Source organism: Corvus cornix, chromosome 1 (assembly GCF_000738735.6).
Source record: "Corvus cornix cornix isolate S_Up_H32 chromosome 1, ASM73873v5, whole genome shotgun sequence".
In the NCBI taxonomy this organism is placed as follows: Eukaryota; Metazoa; Chordata; class Aves; order Passeriformes; family Corvidae; genus Corvus; species Corvus cornix.
The window spans coordinates 19666371-19689653 of NC_046332.1; positions in this window are offsets into that span (position 1 = coordinate 19666371).

Here is a 23283-nt window from a genome sequence, read left to right on the forward strand (position 1 = left end):
TAATATGCTCCACATGTGAAATATTTATATGTGTTTAAAACCAGATGAAATTTCACAGTGGTTGTCTTATGTAACCACAAGGTTGCATTAACAAGTCTGAAGGTGACAAAAGCATGCATGAATGTGGTAAGCTCTTTATGCATGAAAGAAACAAGGCCAACAAAGACCTAAGAAAAAAAAAAAACAACTTCAGTTTATGTTGCTTTTCAGGCACTCAAGGCTGTGGACTACCTGAATGCATATTTTTTGCAGTGCTGGGTTTGCATTAAATTCTGAAAATGAAACAGGGATTTGCCTCTTTGGATGTCATAGCCATAATTCAAGAAGTAGATAAAGAATGTTTTAACAGAGAAAATGAAAATATTATTTTATTAGCAGTATAGCTACAAGGCAACATGGGAAACAAAGCAATTAAAGTAGGAACTATGGATAGTTTTGTAGAAAATAAAACACATCTAGCACGATAAAAGTCACAGCAACTTAATGTGGGCCCATCTAGTTGTTTAATGCCTTAAATATGCCTGTGTATAAACGTACACAAACTGGAGAGACACAAGTATACACAGACAGGCTGATTTAGAGAGGTACAGGCTTCTTTGGTTTTGCTGTTACTGTTGTCATTGGGTCTTTAGAGAACCCTGTCCAAGATGCTTTCCTGTGTCTGCTCTTTACAATGATAAGAAACTGAGCTGACCTCAGCCAAATGTGATAATATTTTTCATGGCAATTACAGTTAGTAAGTGTTTGCAAACAGATCTAGAGTATCCCTGGTGCCTCTTCCTGAGGCCAGCCTCCTCTCCCCTGCAGTCAGCCAGATCACATCCCATTCATGACACTTACTGACATCTCACATACATGCATTCAGTATGTGCATTCAATACTTCCAGTATTCTATTTCTTGCACTGGATAGAAATCTGATTCTAAGCCTAAACCATGATTCACAGCCAAATGATGGCATCATGTCCTCTTTCTACATTTTCTTTTTCCTTTGGTGGTTTGCACTTTGCTTCATGATGATAAAGAGCAACCGGATCCTTCTTAGACTTTATTCTGTTAGCCTTTTCATTCTTGTAAGACAATTCTTCAGCCTTTATGTGATCTAAACACTTTTCTTTTTCTGTTTTATGTGCCCAGCTTCTGTTCATCTTCTTGAGTAAGAAACTTACTCCATAAGAGGCATCGCTCTGTCAGTGCCTTGAACAGTGGCTCCAAAACATAGCTTGCCTTCCCTGCAAACATCCTCCCAACACACTTCTGCAACACAGCTGCCTTCCTTGCATTTGAAAAGCACTAGTCATCATCTTCACCTGTGAATTAATAACTGCATGCAGATTTTCCCTAAACTCCAGGTGCAAATACCAGGGTGACAACAAGTACATATATACAACCCAAACACCCGTAATATCACTTACGACAAAATGTTATCTCAGACCATGATGCTCTGATACAGTGGAAAATAGGGATCATTAATCAGTACTATCTAGACCTATGGTATGAAATATTCAACCCATAATACCCATGTGTTATTAAAGAGAGTACTGTTAGGCTGCTTTGGATACCAAATTGGTCTCCAATTAGCATTTTCCCTTCTATTTTTTTCACATCAGGGACCAGCAGGAAACCAATGAATGGCAGCTAAGCAATGAGAGGAATAAAAGCTCTTGAAAGCAAAAATCATCAAGTCAATAATAATTCTGTTCCTACTACCAAGGGAAAACATAAGTGTTGTATAAATGAGCCTTATGCCTTTGTATGCCAGTCCATAAATATGTAGTTCTGAAGAGAGAAATCAATATTAAGTAATTCACTGCAACAGATATAATTAGAGAACAATTCCTGCAATATTCCTCTCTCCCTCCTTGACAAAAATATTCTTTTCTTCCTTACATATATGATTCTTGTCACACCAAAGAATTTTCAGTGGAACAAATACAAATCCTTAGAATTATAACAATGAAATATGCAAAAGAGAGAAGAAAGGAAGGTTCCTTTGCAATGTTGATCATACTAATTGCTTTTGTAGCTAAAATCTTGGTTGGGAATAATTCAAGGTATAATTATCAAGTTAGAAATTGATGAGCATCCTGTAGGAGCTTGAAAAAAGAGGGAAGTAGAAATCAAAGGATCCTAAAGATATAACCTAATGCATAAGAATATTGTAAATTTAAATATGAAAATGGATCAGCTTCCCTTTCATTAAAAATGGGGAAATGTCTCCTCAATATATCTTTAAAAAAGAAATAAAACCAACCATTACCAGCAGAACACTAATATTCACTAATGAATATTCGATGTTAAGGAGAAAAATAATACCTAATGTATGGTAAAGATCTAAGACATACATATGCCTTGCTCTAAAGTCCACCAAAATTGTTATGGGGATGCCCTGTATCAACTTGGAAAGACTTTGGATTAGTTCCAATTTGTACTGAAGCAAAGGCAGACTCACAGAAAATATCAAGAGTTCAAGTGTCTGTATCTTTCCAATAATGTTAGCTAAGAAGGGGATTCAAATGCTAGAGATGCAGGAAATTCCATCCTGCAGTCATCCTTTTTCAAAAGGCACTGAAGACCTTTACCCCTTTTTCTGGCAAGACTGAAAATATGTTATATTTTCAACCCACAACAAAATGATCAGCATCCCCACTGGCCTAAGGCATGATTGAAGTTCTGGGGAAGTACATGTACTTTCTTCCTCTGCTACAGTTCATCAGATGGGTAATTCTCACTACCACAAGTCAGAGCCACAGGACGTCCTCTCAACACAGGTAGGAAGGATGAAATCTTCACTACACGTAGGAAGGTTAGTGGCCTCCACATTTATTTTGGGCTGTTCAGTGGATTGCCACTGAGCCCCTGTTACCTAAAAATTGTCCACCAGCTTTCAGGTTTTATGTAGCTTTTTCCCCCCATTCCTCCATTTTATAAAAATAGTCTCTATAGCAACTGTTTTGCATCCTGCTGCATCTGAAGGACAGGGACAAAAGGGACACGGTTTATTTCAAGGGATGTTTTAATTTCCAAAAGTCTTTTCTTAAACAGCACATGTGCAATATATGCATATACTTCGTATGTACTAAAGTTTCTGGTATTCGCACAGATTCCTGTGACCTCCCACAAAATGCCTTACCTGAGATTCCTGACAGCAAGGATTCCTGGCCCAGCAAGCACAGTGCACTGCGCTCCCATCGTCTGTAAAGTTAAACCCCAGAGTTTGGTCCCAAAATAATCTGAGTGAATAGTCACGTTTACCCTTCAAACTGCACTCTATCCAGGATTATGCTGGAAACATGCACAACGTTTTAGGCCAAGATGTCTCAGAGGTAAAGCATTATTTCTTTTCCATGTGGTGGCAGCGGACTGAAGTGTTTACCATTCATTGCCCACAATGAGAAGCAAAGATAATGAACAATGACTTTGAAATTAATATGCAGTAACAATAAATCAGTTATTTAAAGTAATTGAAAATTATTATGATTCTAGTTTATAGTGAAAAAACATTCACATTCAAGATTTCTCCTTTACAAAAGCCCTGTTCCCCAAAACTGCCATTTTGCTTTTACCTTGGCAATGTTTACTTTTTAGCTGCAGCTCTTGAAAATTAGCCAGTACATGCTTTTGCCTTTTAGGCTAATTTAAATGAAAGTGATACTAGATTGTATTATACCTCTTTAAAATACTATTGTAAGAGACAGCCTGGGGAACCACTCCCCAGCTGCTTTAGAACAATGCACAATTCTGTTTAACTTCCCAAGCAGCGAATGCTGGTTTATCATAACTGCTTGGAAGGTTGCCATGCTACAATCCAACTCTTTTCTTTATTATTGTAATTTCTTACTTCTTAAACTCAGAGGATGGATACCCAGTGGACTGGGGAGAATATTTTGTGTGATTCTGACGCCTTTGAGAAAATCAAGCTATGCCGTTTGCTTATCGAACTCATCGAACATGGAAACGCTCAGGCAATGCATACACACTGATAATTGTGCAGTGCCTATGGATGTAAGCACTTGTGATATATAGCTGTATAATGGGTGCTGAGAAGGTGCTTGGAGCAGAGAAAGTATGGTGTGTGAAGTTAACGTGTTGCTGGTCTGCAAGAGTATATGCTCTCCAAAAACACACATACCATTTTGTTCAGTTTAACACTCATAATCACATACTTTAGAAGTAGTTCCACTTACAAATTACATGCAGAGTTTATCTGCAGAAGTAACTGAAAAAGAGCATAAATTTCAGGATGAATAGGCACTGGTCAATTTTTACAATTAGGCAGATTTCTGGCGCCTGAAATGTTTATTTGAATATCAAAGATAAGAGAAAAGAAGTTGCTGTAGATGAAACCAGTGATAAACTACCTTGTAATCTTAATTTCCTGAAAAGGCAGGTTATGTATTTCGTGGAAATACAGGCTATGCAATTTTGCTTTCATTCTGTTGAGGAACACCGCAAGTATTTGGTTCCTGATGGAGAAAAACACCGTAATTTCTTTGGACATACAGTATTGTAGGGAACATCTCGGCAATGTCAAGACTGATTTCCACAGCCAGACAGAAGAGCAATGACACAGAGGCTGGCCAGCATCACACTTGACCCACAGGCTGAGGTGGTTTTATTTCATCACAAGCAGAAGGGAATAAGTTCACTGGGAACCCGTGGGAGTGGGGAAATGGGCTTAATGCAACTTCTTGCCTGACTAGGAAACCATGGGCACCCAAACCCTCTCAGAACTACATCTACTGTATTTTCAAAAACACTAGCAATGGAAATTCCTGGATATGTTCAGTAAGATTTTGGATATTTTGTCCTCTAGATGACAGAGATCTTCATACTGAGAAAAACAATACTGAAATGGATGAAAAGATTTCTGCTTTTGGTGGAATAGAACTCTTGCATTTAAAGAGTTGGTTTTTTTTTTCTTACAGGGGCCTGATTCACTCTAGTATTTGAATACCAGAAGGGTTTGGACTTCCAGGGTTTGGTTTGCTGTTTTTTAGCTTTTCAAGAATATCAGTGATGACACAGTATAGTACTGCAGATTTTGAGAAAAAAACCCAAATGAATTAGGTTCTTTCTCTTTTCTTTTTTCTCTTAGATATCCATTTATCTCCGCGAGTAACTAAGTCTACAGGAGAAGCCGGCTCAGGCATTTCTATCAATTTCAACTAAAAGAATAAAAAAAAAAAGAAAGAAAATGAAAAAAAAAGATCCCAAAGATGATGAGCACCATTGTCACTGATGAAAAATCTTTTACCTTTAATAAAGGTAAAAGATCACACAAAATCCTGTGATCTCCACTAGACTTTAATCTGTGAAAATTCCTATTAAAGCCAATAGGAATTTTGCCTAATGAAAGAGAGAAAGCTTTTCCCCCAGAACTACAGTATTTTACAGAAATGTTTCAAAATCTGCAGTTGGAATAGAGTCATCTAGAAACTCTTCTGGAATAGTTACAGTTTTCCATAATAGCATTGCAGCCAATATTTGTACAAAAGTAGACATGAATCAAGCTAAAATTACCCTCAAGTTGACTTTAAAATTCTGAAATCAATATTTAGTTAAGGAATTAATTAAGCTAAATTAATAAAATTAATTAATTAAACTTAATGGATTTAGCTTAAACTTTAGAAGAACTGTAAGAAGGGGATCTTTAGCAGGTGGGGCTTGTCTTACCTTCTGTGCTTTTAAATTACTACATAACTTGTCATGCCTGAATCTCTCCAGGCTGCCTATACTGTAACTAGGAAATGCCTAATAGTTACAGAAAGGATTCAAGCATGAGTGTTTTGATTTTTCTCCTCTCAGTGATTCTTTACATGACCTCCAGTAAACTCCCCAATGCCAGCCTATGTATTTGTTTAAATAGGAAAAGTTACGCCACAAAAAATAATCTGATCTCACAAAAGGTGCTGCAAAATTTAATTATTATATGAACATGCTCAGTGATCCTTAGGTGACAGTCTAAATACAGTGTGACTGTTACACTTTGGATTGGTGCTCTACCATGAAAATAAAACTCCCTATACTGTACACCTGATAAATTAGTCTGAGGAAAAGGGACACCTGTAGCTCAGATGCCTGCCAGTCTCTGTAGCTGGGCTACAAAGGCCTTTGTATGCGTGTGCACGCATTCCAGCACCAAGCTACAGACTGTTACTCTAACTATTCCCAAGTATTTTCATTTTACTGAGCAGGTTCCAGCAATCAGATGGATTAATGACATGTTGCCTCATAACAACAAGTCAAGTGTTCCTCCTTATGAAAAGATAAAGTAAAATAAACCACTCCACTAACAAGATTCATTAAGAAGGAAAGCAGCCTGATTCAACAGAGATGCAGCACAGCGCACCTGCTGCACAGCCTGCCTACAGCTCCAGCTGTGGGAGGGGAGGAGGGGGAAAGTGCTGGATGTTAGCCAGCACTGCCTGCCCCCACACAGTGTGCTACCTTTTGGAGAGCATCCTAGGGTGCACAACAAATCCCTGAAAAAGAGTGCATGCTAACTGTTGTTTCCTAAATCGCAAAAGGTCTTGCTGTCAAGGAAACACGAAGTTAACTAATGCATTTTTCAGGCCTTCCGATGTTGCTATTTCTCACTTCCTCTCTCATTCCCCAGCACAAGCTGCCAGAAGGAGCAAAAGCACAAACTGCATAAACACCAAGCTAATCATCTGAGCCCAATAAGTGGTTAGAATCCTCAGGTCAAACTAGTGAGCACTGGGGATGCTCACCCCTTAGCTCAAACTTTGAGCAGCTCATAGACTCAACCTACAGAACACCATCAGCCGCAAGTCTCTTTTAGCCAATCGCTCCTGACATCATATTTCAATATCTGCAGTGCATTGCCACTGCATCTTTACACCTGTCAGCCACACCCATACCTTTGTCATGGTTATCACTAGTAACATGAAAACTATGGGAAATGGCTTCGAAAAACTGGTAGACACAAACTGGTAGACACAAACAGGTATATATATATATATATATGTAGGTAAAGAAACATATGCAAATTCACTACAGGGCTTACTATTTATGTTTCCCTTCTGTTTCCCTTGTAACATGGCTATTTGCACTGTTTCTGTCATAGGTTGCAATAGAAGCAACTGAATGTCATGCTCCTACTGAAGCTGCAGAAGCTTTGATTTCTCTAAGCCTGGGTTTACGTCTTGTCTTTGTATTCTCTTATCCTACTGATTTCAGTTCTGAGCTGATGCATCTCTAGATGTCATGGCATGCTTTGTAGTGCTGAAGTTGTGAACAAAGTACTCAGTGGCAGGTAACTAATGTGCATCCAACACCACAAGTATCAGTTACTTTTCCATACTCTGTTTCTCATAACAGATTGCTCTGATGGTTCTTAACAAACATCAGGGCTGGGATTGAAGAATATGAGTGTTTAATTCTGAAAATGACAAATCAAGGAGTCCTAAAAATAAAAGGCTGGAAAAGGATCTTTCCAAGCCTGTCTGGCTGCTACAGCTAACACTAGCTATTCTGCCTCAGAGCACTTCAGGATGTAACAGATTTTGTTTCAGTGTGAGATGCTTGAAGTTTTCCTATAGGGTGCAGTCATTGCTCTTTCATGTGTTAGGGACAGAATCTGGGCTTCTTAATCACAAATTCAGTAATCTAAGTAGCACTCTAAAATCAGGTACTGAGTAAGAGAAAAAATTTTATGAATGCCCTGTGTATTAAGATATAGAGATCATTTTGTGGGAAAAAAGATAAAGAAATGATGGTTTCCCTCCCTACCAAAGTGGCAAGGCCAGTGCAGGCTATCCTGCCTGACACAGGCAGGCATGGCGCTAGTGGCTCTTGAGCCGGATGCTGCAGAGAAGCCACATCTTCAGACATTTTTGAGGAGGAACGGAATTTGGCATGTATGAAGGGAGAAGCTGTTCCAGTCAGGAGGGGCAGCGTGCAAAGCTGGATGAGGAGACAAAGAAAGCAGTCAGACAGGAAGGCAAGGCAAGCTAGTGTGCAAGAGAGGGGTGCAGAAGAACTGAGGAAGAGAGGACAGAGGCAGCTGTAGCTGCAGCCCGCTCTATGTGACCAGCCCACAGGAATGTGTGACCGAACAAACTTCCCAGGAGCAACTGAGGACAGGACCCATCGCGCAATCAACCCGCACGCTGCTAGAGCCCAGGAGCTGGACTACTTCACTCAAAGCAGTACTTCTGCTTCAGCCTACACATCTGCGTGCTATCGATGAAGATTTCTATTCTCTATTAAGTCATAGCAGGCCTCAGCCCTAATAAAACCCAGCCTGAACTCGTGCCCTTTTAAGCCGAGCTGTCAGGAGGGGGCTGCAGTAATGAGAACCAGAGCTGACATGGAAGCGGCAGGATACAATGGTGCCATTATCCAGTGCGCTTGCACTTGTCCGACACCCGGGGAAAATCCCCCGAACGATGTCAAGACCTTTTAAATGTCAAGCCTTCCCAGCTCTGGGCACTTGTGCCTTAAAGCTCTGAAAAGAGCAGCAGAATCTGGACTGCAAAGAGTGAATGCAGAGGAAGGCAAGCAGGGGCAAACAAAAAGAAGGAAAGTGTGCCTGAGAAAAGAGATTTTTGCATCAATCTGTGAGATTTCACCTGGTAATTAACTTAGGAATCATGAAATTGTTGAAAACAGTTGATCTGAGGCTGCCTTGGGAAAGGGGGAGCAGATTGAAAGTAGTGGTGTTGAGGAGTATTTATTAACAAGTCTCTTTTAAATTGAAGGGCAAATAGCCAATGAAATCTGACTTGTGAATTTAATAAGGTTTTGTCAGCATATGGTACCACTCAGGGGACATGAAAAAGGCACTTTTATAACATATGTGACTGGCAAGGAAGCTGCAATGAGAAGACTGAAGCAAAAATAGATGTTTCTTGTAAATATATTTGAGCACAAGAAATGAAGCAACAAAGAATCTGTTCAAACATCCACTGGTGATAATACTAATTCTTGAGAATTTTGAGCTGCATGACTTGCAGTTTGAATTCTCTGAACTCCCTGTAGAAGAAGTAGGAAGATGCAAACAAGCAAGCAAGAAAATAAATGATCAGAACCCTTTTTTTCATAAGTCACTTGTGTGAAATATTATTAATTGCAAGTCAAGACTTTGGAAAAAATAATCACAAATCATAAATCCACAATAAAGTGATTTACTATGTATGAACTCTTTCTATGTCCATGCTCCAAAACTCCCACAGACTTTACAGGGTGCCCACCCCCAAACTGTTGCATCTTTTTTATTCTTCAGTCAGAGTCCACTATTTTAAAAACTTAACTGAGAGTCACAGAAAACTCATGAACTGCAAATAGAGAAGAAAGAGAAGAAAAGATGTCCCATGCAAACTTGGAAATATTCCTAGCATTCCCATTGTACCCTTGGAAAGATTTCAATGGGCTTTGGCTCAAGCCTGTGAACGTGAGGATGGTATTAAGAAAACCAGAAATTTTCAGCAAATGAGTTCTTTTGCATTAATTTCCTAGGAGAATGTTATACTTCCAGAGTGCTAGAAGATCCTTGTGCTAGGCAATTCACTTTTGGCAAGAGAAGAAAATTCCTTAAAGATAAGGAATCTTTTATTTACTACCCACCTCATGCTGTGGACACTTACACTCATTTGGCAGGGTACAGGACCGTTCTAATTGCAGCACACTTACCAGGTGAGCTAGATATTGGCAAAAGTAGTGCAATGACCAGGCATTATTCGAATTCTTCCAATAGATATTGTATTTCTGGATTAACAGTCCAAAAAGGTCACATGTAAAACCTTAACACCTACAGGTAAAATTATATGCTATTTTGTGCAGTCACATATGTCTTTTCTCTTTCTATCTGTTGCCAGCTCACACAGAACCAGATGGGATTCAGACTTCCCTAGCTCTGTTGAATGAGGATACCTACATCACATGAGAGAAAAATTATAAAAATATCAAGTTGAACATGGTACCATTCCTTCATGGTCTGATACTTTTCAATCTTGCATCAAAAATGGAAAGGTAAAGGGAAGGAAAGCTAGAAGCCATGGCTCTTACATGTCTGAAACAAACGCTGCTGGTCTGATGGCTATTTGCCTTCCAAAAGCAGCCATGCTGTTTAACCAAAAATTCAGCCTACATAAAATTACAGCACCAAAAGAGAAGCCTCGTGAATCACTGTTCAGAAAATATGTCTGTTATAATCATGTTTTAAAGTACTTAGATCATTCTTAAAGACTAAGAAAAGGAAAAAAAGGGGGAAAAAAAAAGGAAAAAAAAAGGAAAAAAAAATAAAGACAAGCTTTCCTTGGGCAGAGTATCTTTAAGTAGTCCTGCACCCAACAGACACTATTCAAGAATTCTCTTTAGCTTTTTTAGAAGTTCCAAGTAATTCTTACAAGTTCATTTGCACTGCCTTATTTAAATTTTATTATTTTCTTCTCTTTAATAAAATTTGGAAGTAATTTCAGAGTCTGATGTGACTAATGGTAGCCTTTGCCTTATGGTCCCTTCTCTTTGTTCTTACATTTGATCTCTTCCTTTAGCAAAGGTGCTACATTTGATGATCAAATATCTGAATAAGATGGCTATCCATTGCTTTACAGCTTTGCAGGCTGGTATTCACTTAAAAAACTACAGGATGAAAGACAAAAAGGTAATCTTTTCTTTTCAGAGCTCCCAGCAAATAAGCATTAATCTAGTTTGAAGATCTCATTATTTAAGCCAAGATCTACTTTTAGTTCTAGGCACATACATGCGAAATGTTCTCAGCAGCATCTTATGATTCTTTTTGATGTCCACTAAGAGGCCATGAGTCTCCTAAAAATGTATTCATTATTCACTAATATTCAGTGAGATTCATCACCTGCCTGCTGCATTTCCTGCACGCTGTTCCTTGTACAGAGCCAAGCTTTGAATTTCCAATTGCTTTTACTAAACAGGTCACAGTATAAATTTCAGTTTCTTGACTGGCCATGTGCTGCCTGTAAAAGAATCAGTTTGAGCAAAACCTAATGACTGAGTGAGAAAAATCAAATGAAACCATCCAATGATCACTTTGCAATACTGACTTTATATTCACTGCTGTGAAGAATATTCCTGCTTTGGAAGATACCCTGCCACAAAGAGGCACCAATACAGTGAAAAAGAATTTGCTTAAAAATCACAGTAAACACTAACAGAATGTCGAGTTTGTGTGTAATGACCCAGCTGTCACTATTGCCATGGCTGCAAATTCTGCCTGCCTGCTGGGCTGCAGAATGATGCTGTATCGGTGGGATATCAAGAGCCTGATATTGCTGCTAATCGGCGTAGCTGGGAGCAGGATGGATACAGCAGAGCGTGGCTTCCCCCCCAGCTGGGCTCCCACTGCTCCCACAGCAGAGCTGGAATCACAGCAGGAGGAGGAGAGGCATCTTTCTTTGGGAAGGCATGTGGGTTGTGAGGGTTTGGGGTCTGCTCAAATCCTGCCAGAGAGCCCTACCTGTGTTCACTGGGGTTCCATACCCAGAAAAGCTGTGGGAGCAGCTGGAGCAGCTGTTGGAAGGGGAAGCTGAGTGCCCAGGGCCTCACGCTTCACTGCATCACTCCTCACAGGGCTCACTCCTCAAGAGTATCAGTGGCTGGTGTGTATTTTTACAGGTGTGCAACTGCAGCTCCAGGGCAACACAGGGTGTAGTGTGAAATTCATCTGCAGGACAAACAACTGCAACTTCTTCATCTTCTCTCTTCTCATCTTTCTTCATGGCAGTTTCCTTTTACTGAAACTGCAGGCTTTCACTAGGGTGTGGCAGAAGCTAATTTGCTAAACCAGCAACCTTAAGTTTCAAACAAATCTTAAAATAACTCCAAAACATTTATAAACTTAAAGAGAATGGGGAAAGGGGCAGCCTGAGGAGAGTGAACAAAAATGCCAGGTTTGATAGCCACGATGAAAACACCCCATAAATAATTGCACCAAAGGCAGCTGTCCCCCCAAGACAGTCACATACCTATTGTTCTAAATAAAATGAAGTTTACATATTTTGTGTTCTTCTAAAGAATGTGCTTCTGCAACACTTATAACACTGGACCAGAGCTACTCAATATTGGGGGCCAGGTCTCCACTGCTTTTGACCCTTCCTGGGTAAAAAAAAAAAAAAAGTAAAAATCTTCTTAGAAAGTAACTTTAAAGTTGTGCATGTTGAATACCTGCTGACAGGAAATTTTAAATTCCCTCCAGCACATGTGTGAGCCCTAAGTGCTTGCTTGTCCATCCAATTAGTGGGAGGAGAAAAAAAAGTGAAAGAAAGTGTGCTGCTTCAAGTTCTTCAATCGAACTTAACAACCCAGTTCAGCACTACAATATTTGTAATCAGTCTATACAGTGAAAAGAATAAGCATTTTTTATTGAGCACTTCTGAATAATGAATAAATTTAGGAAAATTGTAATCTGTTTTGCTGAGAAGAGAAGCAGGCTAAATTAATTGAATAAATTATTCATTGTAAATTATGGGCCCAAGTCTACTACTGTGTCTTCGTATATATACATTAATTTTCTGGCATCGCTGCTGAACTTGCTAACAAGGATACCAATTAGTAACAATGGCACTGGTGATTTTATTTTAGCTTTACTTGTCTCTGCATTTCCTGGTTTTGTCTGGTACCAAAAGCGGGTCTTACTATAAGGACATAGATTTTTCCATCTCAAACAAAATAAGAAAATACTCCCCTCTTAAAAAACGAATAGCAAATGGACAACTTTTCTGAGCTTTAAAGCGTGATCCTTCAGTAAGAAGTCTGAATCCATTTCAGCAAGTGCCCAGACTTTGGTATAAGTACTGGAAATAAGTCTTCCAGTGTTCACTGTTGTTTCTTATCTCTAGTTAGGGAACAGAAAATAGACAACTGACCCCAGCAACAGAGAGACCTTAAGGTATGTAAAATAAATCTTATTTTATAGCAAATACTTATGTTTGTGTAGTGATTTGGAAAAATACATGCTGCACATCTGACTTGGATAAAACAAGGCAAAGTCAGTCAAATAAAAACCCATCTGGGGCTTCACAAGGGACTCACTGGTATGGGGACTTGAGCTACTTCAGGGACAGAAAGCACAATACAAAGGATTCAGCCAAGTCTATAGGGGGCTTCTTAATTAAATTCAAGTAGCTCAGAAGTTTGAGGCAACATTGAACTACAGAACTCTAGGGTGGAATAATTTGATCTGATTTTATATGCCTACAATAAAGGTGTCTGTCAGAGAGAGCTCACTGTGGCAGCTTTTATAGCACAGCTCTTAGTGCAGTTCCTCCTAATTCTGGTGCCTGCATAGGTTGAGGTGAACTCCTGGGCCAGCCCCTTTCTCTCCATGGGGTGCACAGTGAAGCAGGGTGGTCATTAGCTCAGGTGAAGTCAGCCTCAATGCAGATGGCTGGCTGACCACAGCCACTTTTTCCCCAACACGAAATTGCAGATGGATGAGAAACTCTTGTGTTAACACCTGTGAACAGATGCTGACCAGAGCTGGCCATTCTTGGAAAAAGGTGTCCCTGGTATTCAGGAGAACAATGATTAAATGTACAAAGAATGAACAAGATAGCTCAGTACCTACTACCTTCCTCTAACCCCAAAATTTATTAAAAACAACCAAACTGAGATGTTTTCTTACACTAGGACATGGACATATTTCTTGCCATGTGATGCAAGGCTCTGAGATAACCAAAGTCAACACAAACTGGAAGCATTGAAAAGTGAAGATACTACTTAGTCACATAATGACTCCATCTAAAAAATTACAGATGAGCCAGGTAGTGTATGGATCAAAAATATATCTCTGCCATTGCTATTTTTCACAAACTCTCACTTCCTGGCTGTATATCCCTTTGCAGTCAGCTGGAATAGCATCTCTGGAAAACTCAGAATTTCTGAAGAACAATGAAGCTTTTAGATAAGGGTTAAAGTAGCAACAAAGCCCTATAAAACGAGAACAAAACTTCCTCATAATTGAAGCTGTTGATTGTCAAAACAACAACCTATGCTAGGGATATGTTGTTATTTGGCTCCTATTGCTTTGACTTTTCCCAAGGTTGTATATGATGGTCTTGAAATCCCTTACTGACTGTCTCTTTAGAGAGAAAGGGAAATCTGAAGATGTGGTAGCAGTGTGTATTCTGTTCACTCTCAGGTAGGAGTAAGCATGAAGGTTCATCTGAGTCTCAGGAATCACCAGGTGACACTGGTTTTGAGAGAAAACCGTAATGTCACACTCTTAAATAGAGCTGAGGACTTGGGTGTGTGACCACCTGGGCTCGGTATCATCCAGGGATTTTCTATCAATCCATACTGTCTATCAAGCCACTTCTGGGATTAATTGCTACAGGTTTCTGCTAAGCCCTGGGGAATCACACTGGCAGAGAATTGTTTCAAGGGGAATAGCATGGAAAATGATCTTGAATTCCTTTTCTATCCATTCTTTGCATAGATGAATGCACTCATTAGAGGTGTTGACCAGGGGGTGGGTGTGTGCACAACAAGGCAACCAAAGACCTACAGAGACAGAAATAGATTGCTTTATTTTCTGTACTGAATAACCTGTGTTTTCCTGGATCATTATTCAGCTTGGTTTCTGTGGCTATGTAAAAATTAAAGAGAACCACTATGTCTCAATAAAGGGTGAATGACAGGTTGCCTTTGTTTCCTGCTTACACAGTCTCTTATTTCCTTGCTAGATGCCCCCAGTGACAGCAGAGCTGACATTGTCATGGTTTACATCACATAGACAAGCTGTTATAAGCCTAAAGAAAGCTGATTCTTTCCTACATTTGAGTTGATTTTCAGTATAATTAATCCCTGTGGTCTAAATGGCATGGGACTGGATATTGTTCCTTCTTTTTAAATTTAGCTCCTAGCCTTGCTGAAAAATCATAGTCTTATTTTAGTTTCCTTTAATTTGGCAGTCCAATAAAGAGTGAAGATGGTATTCTGCATACAGCATGGCTGATCACTCATCTCTATAAATCTTGTTCTAAAGAATAGTAAACATCACAGTTTTTACACTAAGAGAAGTAAAAAATAATACAAAACCAGAGGATTATCATTCTGCAGATTATCTGGAGCAAAACAAACAATTTCAAACTCACTTTATCCACTTGTAATTATTCTTTCTGATTTTTAAATCTTACTCATCTCTTCACCCAGCTACTTCTCATATACTAAACTTATTGGCAAATAAATAACAAGAACTAATGAAGCAATATTTATATATTTCACTAATTATAACTACAAGAGAGGGAGAGAGCAGCTAATTAAATGACAATGAAATCTGTGGAAGACTTTAAGGACAATGAAGAGGGACAATGTTTACAAATCGATGAATAATTGGAACCCTGCTTTTACAAGTTTTTCCCACTTTTGTAATCACAAAGCAACATAGTTCTTTTTTCCACTGAAATAGGAAAGTTGCAGGACCCCAATTCTAACAGGCTTAGTGAGAAAATGCTTTTTTTGAAATATAAAACATTAATTTAATAGTAGAATCATAGAATCATTAGGGTTGGAAAAGACCTCCAAGATCATAGAGTCCCACCTTTGACCAAACATCACAATGTCAACAAAACCATGGCACTACATGCCACATCCACTCATTTCTTGAATAATTACAGAGATGGGGGCTCCACCACTTCCCTGGGCAGCCTGTCCCAATGCTTGACAACCCTTACAGTGAAAAATTCTTCCTGATGTCCAACCTGAACCTTCCGGTGAACAGCTTGAACTGGTCTCTGATTATCTTAGAGGGTTCCTTCCAGCTCAGGGTACTCAATTGCTGGGGAGACTGCTCAGAGTTGGATCACTTCAATGTCATGTTTGGTGCATGTGGCCCGGGAAAAGTGTGTCATACAGTCTGATCTGAGAGGTTAAAGTCACCCACCCATTGAGAAGCTGAAATAAATGTGCCCTGTTATACTGAAGAAGGACAAATTGAACCGAACTCCACAGGAGATATTCAGCACCTTTCGCAAAAGGGAAGCATTTTAATTATCCTGCCTGAGTATATGTTTGTGAGCCTAAAATGGGTTTCCATAATCTGGCCAAGACATTGGAAAACACACGCAAGGTTTCTAGCACAGTCCATCCAGAATCAGCAGCTCCCGACCTTTGAAAGTCTCCAAAATTTCCACCTTTCCCTTGCTGCTGATCTGTAATTGGTCAGCCTCGTTTGCATGTGTATGCAGAGATATTGCCTTTGCCAACCTGTTGCATTTAAGGGTTCTTTCTTGAAAATAATTTGTGAGATTTTGTACCCATCCACCAAAGCACTGGAAAACAGGAAACAGAGTTTGCAAAACATGACCCGATACTGCTGGAAACTGCATAGTACACTAGTCCTACCATCTCCTCCCCAGAGACCTCATTCAGCATGACAGCTGCCCAGGTAGCTGCTGTGACTTCACTGCAACCATTTCTGCTCTGAATTCTGCATGTATTGAAAACCTGAATCATGGAAGGTTTCACTGCTGCTACCAGTGTCCACACTCCCTGTGTGAATGCCGACTAAAAGAAGGCAGCACATGAGATTCCTGCAGCCCACATCAACACGGAGGGAGAAGTTTCACTGCAGAATCACCCAGAGGAGGGAACTCCTCCTATGGGGAAGAACCACACCCAGCCACATTACCAGCACAGTTTACGTGCGTCTGTAAATTACTCTAGCAGGATATGCCTACACAAATGGTCTTTTGCACTTTCAGTCAATGGCAGAAAGAAAAGAATATTTGTTTCAGCAGAATTAAAATAAAGACAAAAACTTACCCTGACAATATAAACATGATGTTTAATTTTGTTTAGTTTATTTAGGCCTTGTTAGCCTATCTTAAAAATGCATCATTTTCTAAGCAAAATTGTCTATGTTCCCTTTCTTTCCTTGGCTTGTAGTAGTTTCTGATCTCAGTATGAATGCATCTATTGCTTAGGTCAGGACAAAAAGAACTACCAGAAAATAACCTCAATACAACCACTGATTTAGTCGTGACTGCTCCCATCAAAGTTTCATGCAACAGGCATCTGTTGGGATAAGTTCAGGAGGGGTACAGTGCTAAGCACACTGCTGACAGCATCATGACCTTAGTATTATTTTCTGAGATATTACACTACAGCTTTGATTCAACTGCTAGTTTTTGTTTGGTTTTTTTTGTTTGTTTGTTTTGTTTTCCCAAACAGTTTGCAAAACTCTTTCCCTTTTTTGGAAAAAAGCCCAGGTAATCAGATGTATAGGCAGCCTAGACCAAATACTAGATATGATTGAGAAGTACATAAAGTGAAAACTTCAACAGCCACACTCACTGGTCTCATTCTTGTCTATCACAGAATCATTATACAAATGCTGAAAAAAAGAAATCACAAATATGCTAGCTAGAAATAAGGGTAAAACAACAGGCCAAGAAAGATATTCTAGTTTTCATTGGTAAGGCACACCCATGGTTCTCCTGAGCAGATAGACCTGTTCCTAAACATTGTGTTGGAAAGCATGACGATTTCCATTAATATATTCAGATTAATGAGAGACAATAGAAAAGAAGATTTTCCAGTCAAGGAAGGACTCAGTGCTGTTTATTAGAATTTGTCTGTTTCTTGTTGCTAAGTTTTAAATTGACTACTTGCACTAGGGCATGAAGCATATTTTGTGGATATTTCTGCAGTGTGTATGACAACTTGCTATTCAGAAATTCTGGGTGTACAGGGGGATTTTTTCATTATAGAAAGACACATTAGAAAACTTCCTGAGCCACAGAACAGGACATTTTTTTCTACAACCGTATTATGGTCTCTAACTCCTACCTGAATAACTGTTCTAGTTTCTGCGATTTTTAAGCCTCGTTGTTCATTGCATTACTTTAGCACAAGTTGCCTTGACAAATGCAGAGTGGGAATTATTCTGAGAAGGTGTTAGCAGAACCATCCAAGTGTGGAAAATATATTAAATAAAAGCTTTATTGAAATAAATATACAAGATGAAAAGCTACAATAGTACCTACCTCACTGACAGGTTAATACCTCAGTGTTTAAAGGCAGAAAAACAAGAGTGGGCGAGAACAGCTGATGGGTTGCAAGATGCCATGCTTGAACTTTTCTGTGCACTGGACTTGCATAACTCCTGGTTCCAGGCTGTACAAAGTGATGCATTGCCCTCTGGAGAAAGTGATTACTTTTCACTTACAACCTTGGCAGCCTAGGAACTCAAGCCTCTTATCTTGGGCATATAATGTTTTGAGTCCTATAGCCTGCCAAGTTTACAGGGTTTAGCCCTACCATCAAGCCATACCCTGAATTTACTCTGCTTAATTTTGGTCCCCATCATTCCAGAAGCTTCCTACATCACTGCTTGTAAACGGGTCCATGCATTTGTCTCCACAGTGTTGGTACTGGGGAAAAAACATCTAACTTGTTTTGTGTGCAGCTTTTGTGCCAGTTTGTATCTTGACCTCCCCCTAAGAAATATAGGGAAGGAGGCTGGTCTGAACACCAGCAAGGAACTGTTCTGGAAATAAGCCTGAGAGTATTTCCTGAGATGTGTAAGGTTTACTGATGCCCTTACTCAATACTGGCAAGAATTGACCTAAGTACAACCTATGCTGTAAAAGGGTTATGTAATAACACTAACATTTTAACTCATTTTTCTTCTTTTTTTTCCTCATTTTAGGGGTGACAGTATTGTCATTCATAGCACTCAAAGGGCTCTGTAAGAGACTCAGGTTCAAACTCTTAGTCTAGTGAGTTATGGTGTACAGGCAGAGCTCTAAAAAGAAGTCTAAATACTCACCTCAAAACGGGCAGTACACCTGAAAGCAGTAAGGATGGAAGAACTGTGCAGAATAAGAATTTCAACCTGAGTTCCTGACACTGCAGAACCCAGCTTCAATTGAATATTTTCTTTTAAGGTATCTAAAAGTTTTATGGGCAGGCAAAGCAATTTCTTGCCCAGACTAGGTAAAAGCTGACGCAGCTCTCAGGCTTAGAACATCTACTTGCAGGGGAACAAAAGAAACTGGAGGACTCCTCCTACCAGCAATGACCTTGAAATGACCTCTGCAGACGTGCAGGTCGATATGGTTCTATATCACAGTCTCTAATGGATTCTGTTGCTTCAAACCAAGAGCTGTAAAGCCATTTATTATTTGGCTGAGAGCCTCAGTGTCTGATGCTCCCAAAATGGCAAGTGGCAAAATTTGCTGGTCTGCATGAAACATCTCAAAGACATCCAAATAAAACCCAAATTTGGTGAGAAAGGAACATAATTTGATGTAAATATTGGTATTAGTAGCAGCAATAGTATTAAAAAAAAAAGAAACAGCCAAAAAACCAAAAAGCCCAAATCCAAGCAAATTAAAAGACTAGACATGGGGAAAAAATACCAGACCTTATATTGCTAGAGATGGCATTGATTCTATAAAATTAATTAATTATTTGAACAGAGGAAAACTGAATATTAAGACATACAGACAGACTGTGAGGGGACTAAAAGAGAGAGACTGAGCTGGGTATTTCACCATTGAACTTCTTTCCCAATAATAACAGCAGAAAAAAATGTAGGTTTCCAGAGCACCAACCATATTGCTAATTAGCAGCATAATTTATTCTGCCTTTACTGATGGCTTATTCTGCTCTGGCTGACAGGAGAAGAAAACAGGAAGGGCATTTGGAAACCTTATGAAAAATAATCACAGTTTCAGGGCATTTGTACTTGAAAAATGTACAACTGCTGATGGATTAAAACACACACACACAACTTCTATAAACATTTGAAGAATAATAGATGGAAGCAAAATAGGTAATAAAAGAGTGAAAGCTTTTGTTTATAGACTTGACTGGTTGACTAGGGTATAATTATAGGACCTGCTTCCAATCCATCCTATGTAGAATAATTGGTGTGTACAGGAGAGAGATTTTCCCATAATAAATGGATCTCATGATGTAGCAGAATGATATCGGTGTGAATACACCAGAATGACAGCATAATTTAGCAGCAGTGGCACTGGAGGATGGACTTATTAGCTTCAGCATTTCTGAATGTTGTACTCGCAGGCACATCTTACTTTCACACAGAGGGTGCACAAGGTAAAAGGAGTGGCAGTCTTATAGATCAGAGGCTTTAAGAGAGTTAATTAGATTGCACTAATCTTTCAGCTGTACTGCTGCCAAGCTGTTCTAGGTGCTGCAGAAAGAAATGCATCCAGCAAAACTGTTCATGTTTGTTTGGAGAATATCCTTAAATTTGGGGAATGCCCTTGCTGCTCTCCCCCCAGAGCTGAGGCAATCAAGGCAGTTGAGAATAACAGAGAGAGCAAACACCCCTCATGTTGTTCTGCTCCACCACCTTGGGTGAGTGTGTCCCCTGTCTGTCAGCCTCAAGCTGGTGTTTGTGGAGCATGCTTGATGACTTTGGTATTCCAAACAGAATTAGAGCGGTACTGATATGCTCTGAATTAGTAGTAACTGAGCATTTACCTTTATATGTTGAGAATATTCTCATGGGCTGGCTTTGTGAAAAGCTTTCCCCACTGACCCCACCCACACTCCTACAAATCTCTCTTGGGGACTGAGGACCTGGAGGTGGTTCTTCCAGCTGAGGAGAGTGATGTATTGGCAGATCAGATTTCCAGTACTGCCATCACTACTATGCATTTTTTCTTCATGGAAACAGTGAGTAAGGCTGTTGAAAATTGAATCAGACTGTTAGATCTGTGCAGTCCAACTGTGAGCAGAACCGTAGACTAGGAGCTAGGACTCCTAGGTTGTACAGCATACTGCGTAGCCCTCTTGCCTTTTGGCTTCTTGCTGTATGACAGAGTCAATTTTGCCTCTTTTTCTTAGGTGTTGCAGCCCAAAAGAAGTAGGTTCCGTCATTATTACATTCACTGAGAAGTTAGCAGACACAACGACTAAAAGAAATCCGAAAGTTCACTGTTCTGCAGTGTGCAATAAATAGTACTACTATAACGACTACTGACAATTAGTTGCTGAGCTGAGAGTTGCAAAGACTTACTTCAGGATAATATATTGTCATCTATACCTATGAGCAGTGGAAACAAATAGCAGGAAAACTCCATTGAAAAATATATGCTGTACAGAAGAAAATGTGGGGAATTATTTATGTGACACACTAAAGACATAAAAATGCTCAGACACAATTTATTTATTTTTGTTAAATGTCTGTTAATTTCATTTTAGAGGTCTTCGTCCCCTACTTCCAACGCTAGGTTGACAAATCCTCTGATGGCTGGCAGAGATCAAAGCTATAACTTATATTTTATTTAAGTATTTCAAGATACTTGCTCCAATTTAAATTTATTAAGAATAATTAAGAGTGTATGTCAAAAGCTAGAGGACATAAAACACACCCCAGCTCAGTCAAAAGCCTTGCCAAAAGTTAAATAAAAACATTCTCTTCCACCAGCTTTCCAAGGAATAGGAGCCAAATCTATCTCTGGAGCAACTCCACTGAAGTCAATAGGGTGGCACAGGGAATACATTTGGCCAACAACACCTGGCATATGGCCTTCTAGGAAGCATTCTGATTTATTAACAGTTTGGCCACATTACTGTCTTCAGTCTCTCAAGTGCACCACTTCTATTCTGTAGGATACCTTTCTCCACTGTCCTATCCCACTCACAACAGCAGAAAACCAGCAAGGCATTATGGACCACAAAGCACTACAGAAGGCAAAGCAAGTAAGATTTTAGTCTGGCATTCTTCTCTTTTCCCTACATCCCACTGGTTTTATTTCCTTGTTCAAAAAAACCCCAAATTTATATTGACACGAGTGGTAGCTTCAGGCAAACTCTGGGCTCTGGTCTATAAGAAGGGCAGGTATGTGGGTTGTCATGTCACTTTGCAGCCCAATCTTTGCTGCACAGATGCCAGAACTGCTCATGGAACAGCCCCTGAACCACAGTGTGCCATATTAAGACAACACAGAATCGGTAATCATTTACTGCACCGACAAGTGACAATGATAGCTGAAGCAGCATACAGTGTAACAAAGGAGATTCCCAAGACAGCACTTCATTTTTTTAGCACAGTGCTTGCTGCCTTTTTAACCTTAAACATCACCTCCTCCCTGAAGGGAAACACCCAGATCTTTTCCTTTCATGTATTTGTCTCTTACTCTGGATAGTGCTCTGTGATCGGCCGCAGGGGGTACGTGCCACCACATGGCTTTGAGGAATGGCTGCAAACAAGGGTGCTCCACCTCATGCTCATGCACACATTGGCTGTAGGCAGCCAAGCCACAAAAGCTTTTGTAGCCATGAGCAGCAGGCAAGCCCAGTCTCAAGGAAAGTCTCAGTGCTACTCATAACATACTGGCTACCCACCAAAAGTCACTCTGAAGCTTACTATTTTTTTTAGAAACAGGTGAATTAGGAAAGTATTTTACAAACTCAGGTCAACAAAATGGGTCAGAAATAGATTTGCAGGTAGACTAAGGTGGATTTTATCTGGCTGATGCTTAAGCATATTATGGCCTACTTCTTAACTTTCCACAAGAAACAAATTCCTTACTTGAAGTTTCTCCTTTTCACTGTAGACTGTATTTCCAAAGTAGATAAACGTCCGTAACACGAGTAAACTCTTAGTTACATGAAAACTGTTTTTAGCTGTCTTTGAGTCACATGAATGTGGGTGAGAGAGAAAAGGACTTATGTTCTGAAAAGCCTCACCAAGAAATATTCTTGATTCAAAAGCCTACATATTAGCTTTTCACGAGAAAGAATAAATATCAAGTTCAATCTAATGAAAAGTAGGTAGACACCTAAAAATTAAAGATGAAGTAAGTTAAAACTGTAAAAAATAACATACTGAACTATTTTTGTATAGGTTATTCTCTTCCTTGCCTCAATATCTTCTGTACCAGATCTTGGAGTAATCTGCAACATTGGCAAACTTTGCCAGTGTTGTTTACAGTGAGGACGCCCACAGATTGCCTCTGAAAAACTGTGTATAGGGATGTTGTCACTGGTACCTGTTCTCATTTCTTTCTTCCCACACCACCTCTAATACCAGAAATAAACTGAAAAGAGTTATGGAAAAAAAAGAGAAACCTAAAGCAACACATAAATACAAGAGGAAATGCAAAAAGAGATAGCAGCTGTCTCTCCACTGCTTCAAAATCTATATAGTCATTTAGAACTATGCAACAAGATCTGAAAATCCAGCTGTGCTCTTTCAATTACACTGTCATCAATAATAAAAAATCTGCATTCAGGATTTATCTTGTAGTTTTGTTACCAATACATGAAACAGCAATGTACAGATTGTTTTGCCCTTCTATCAA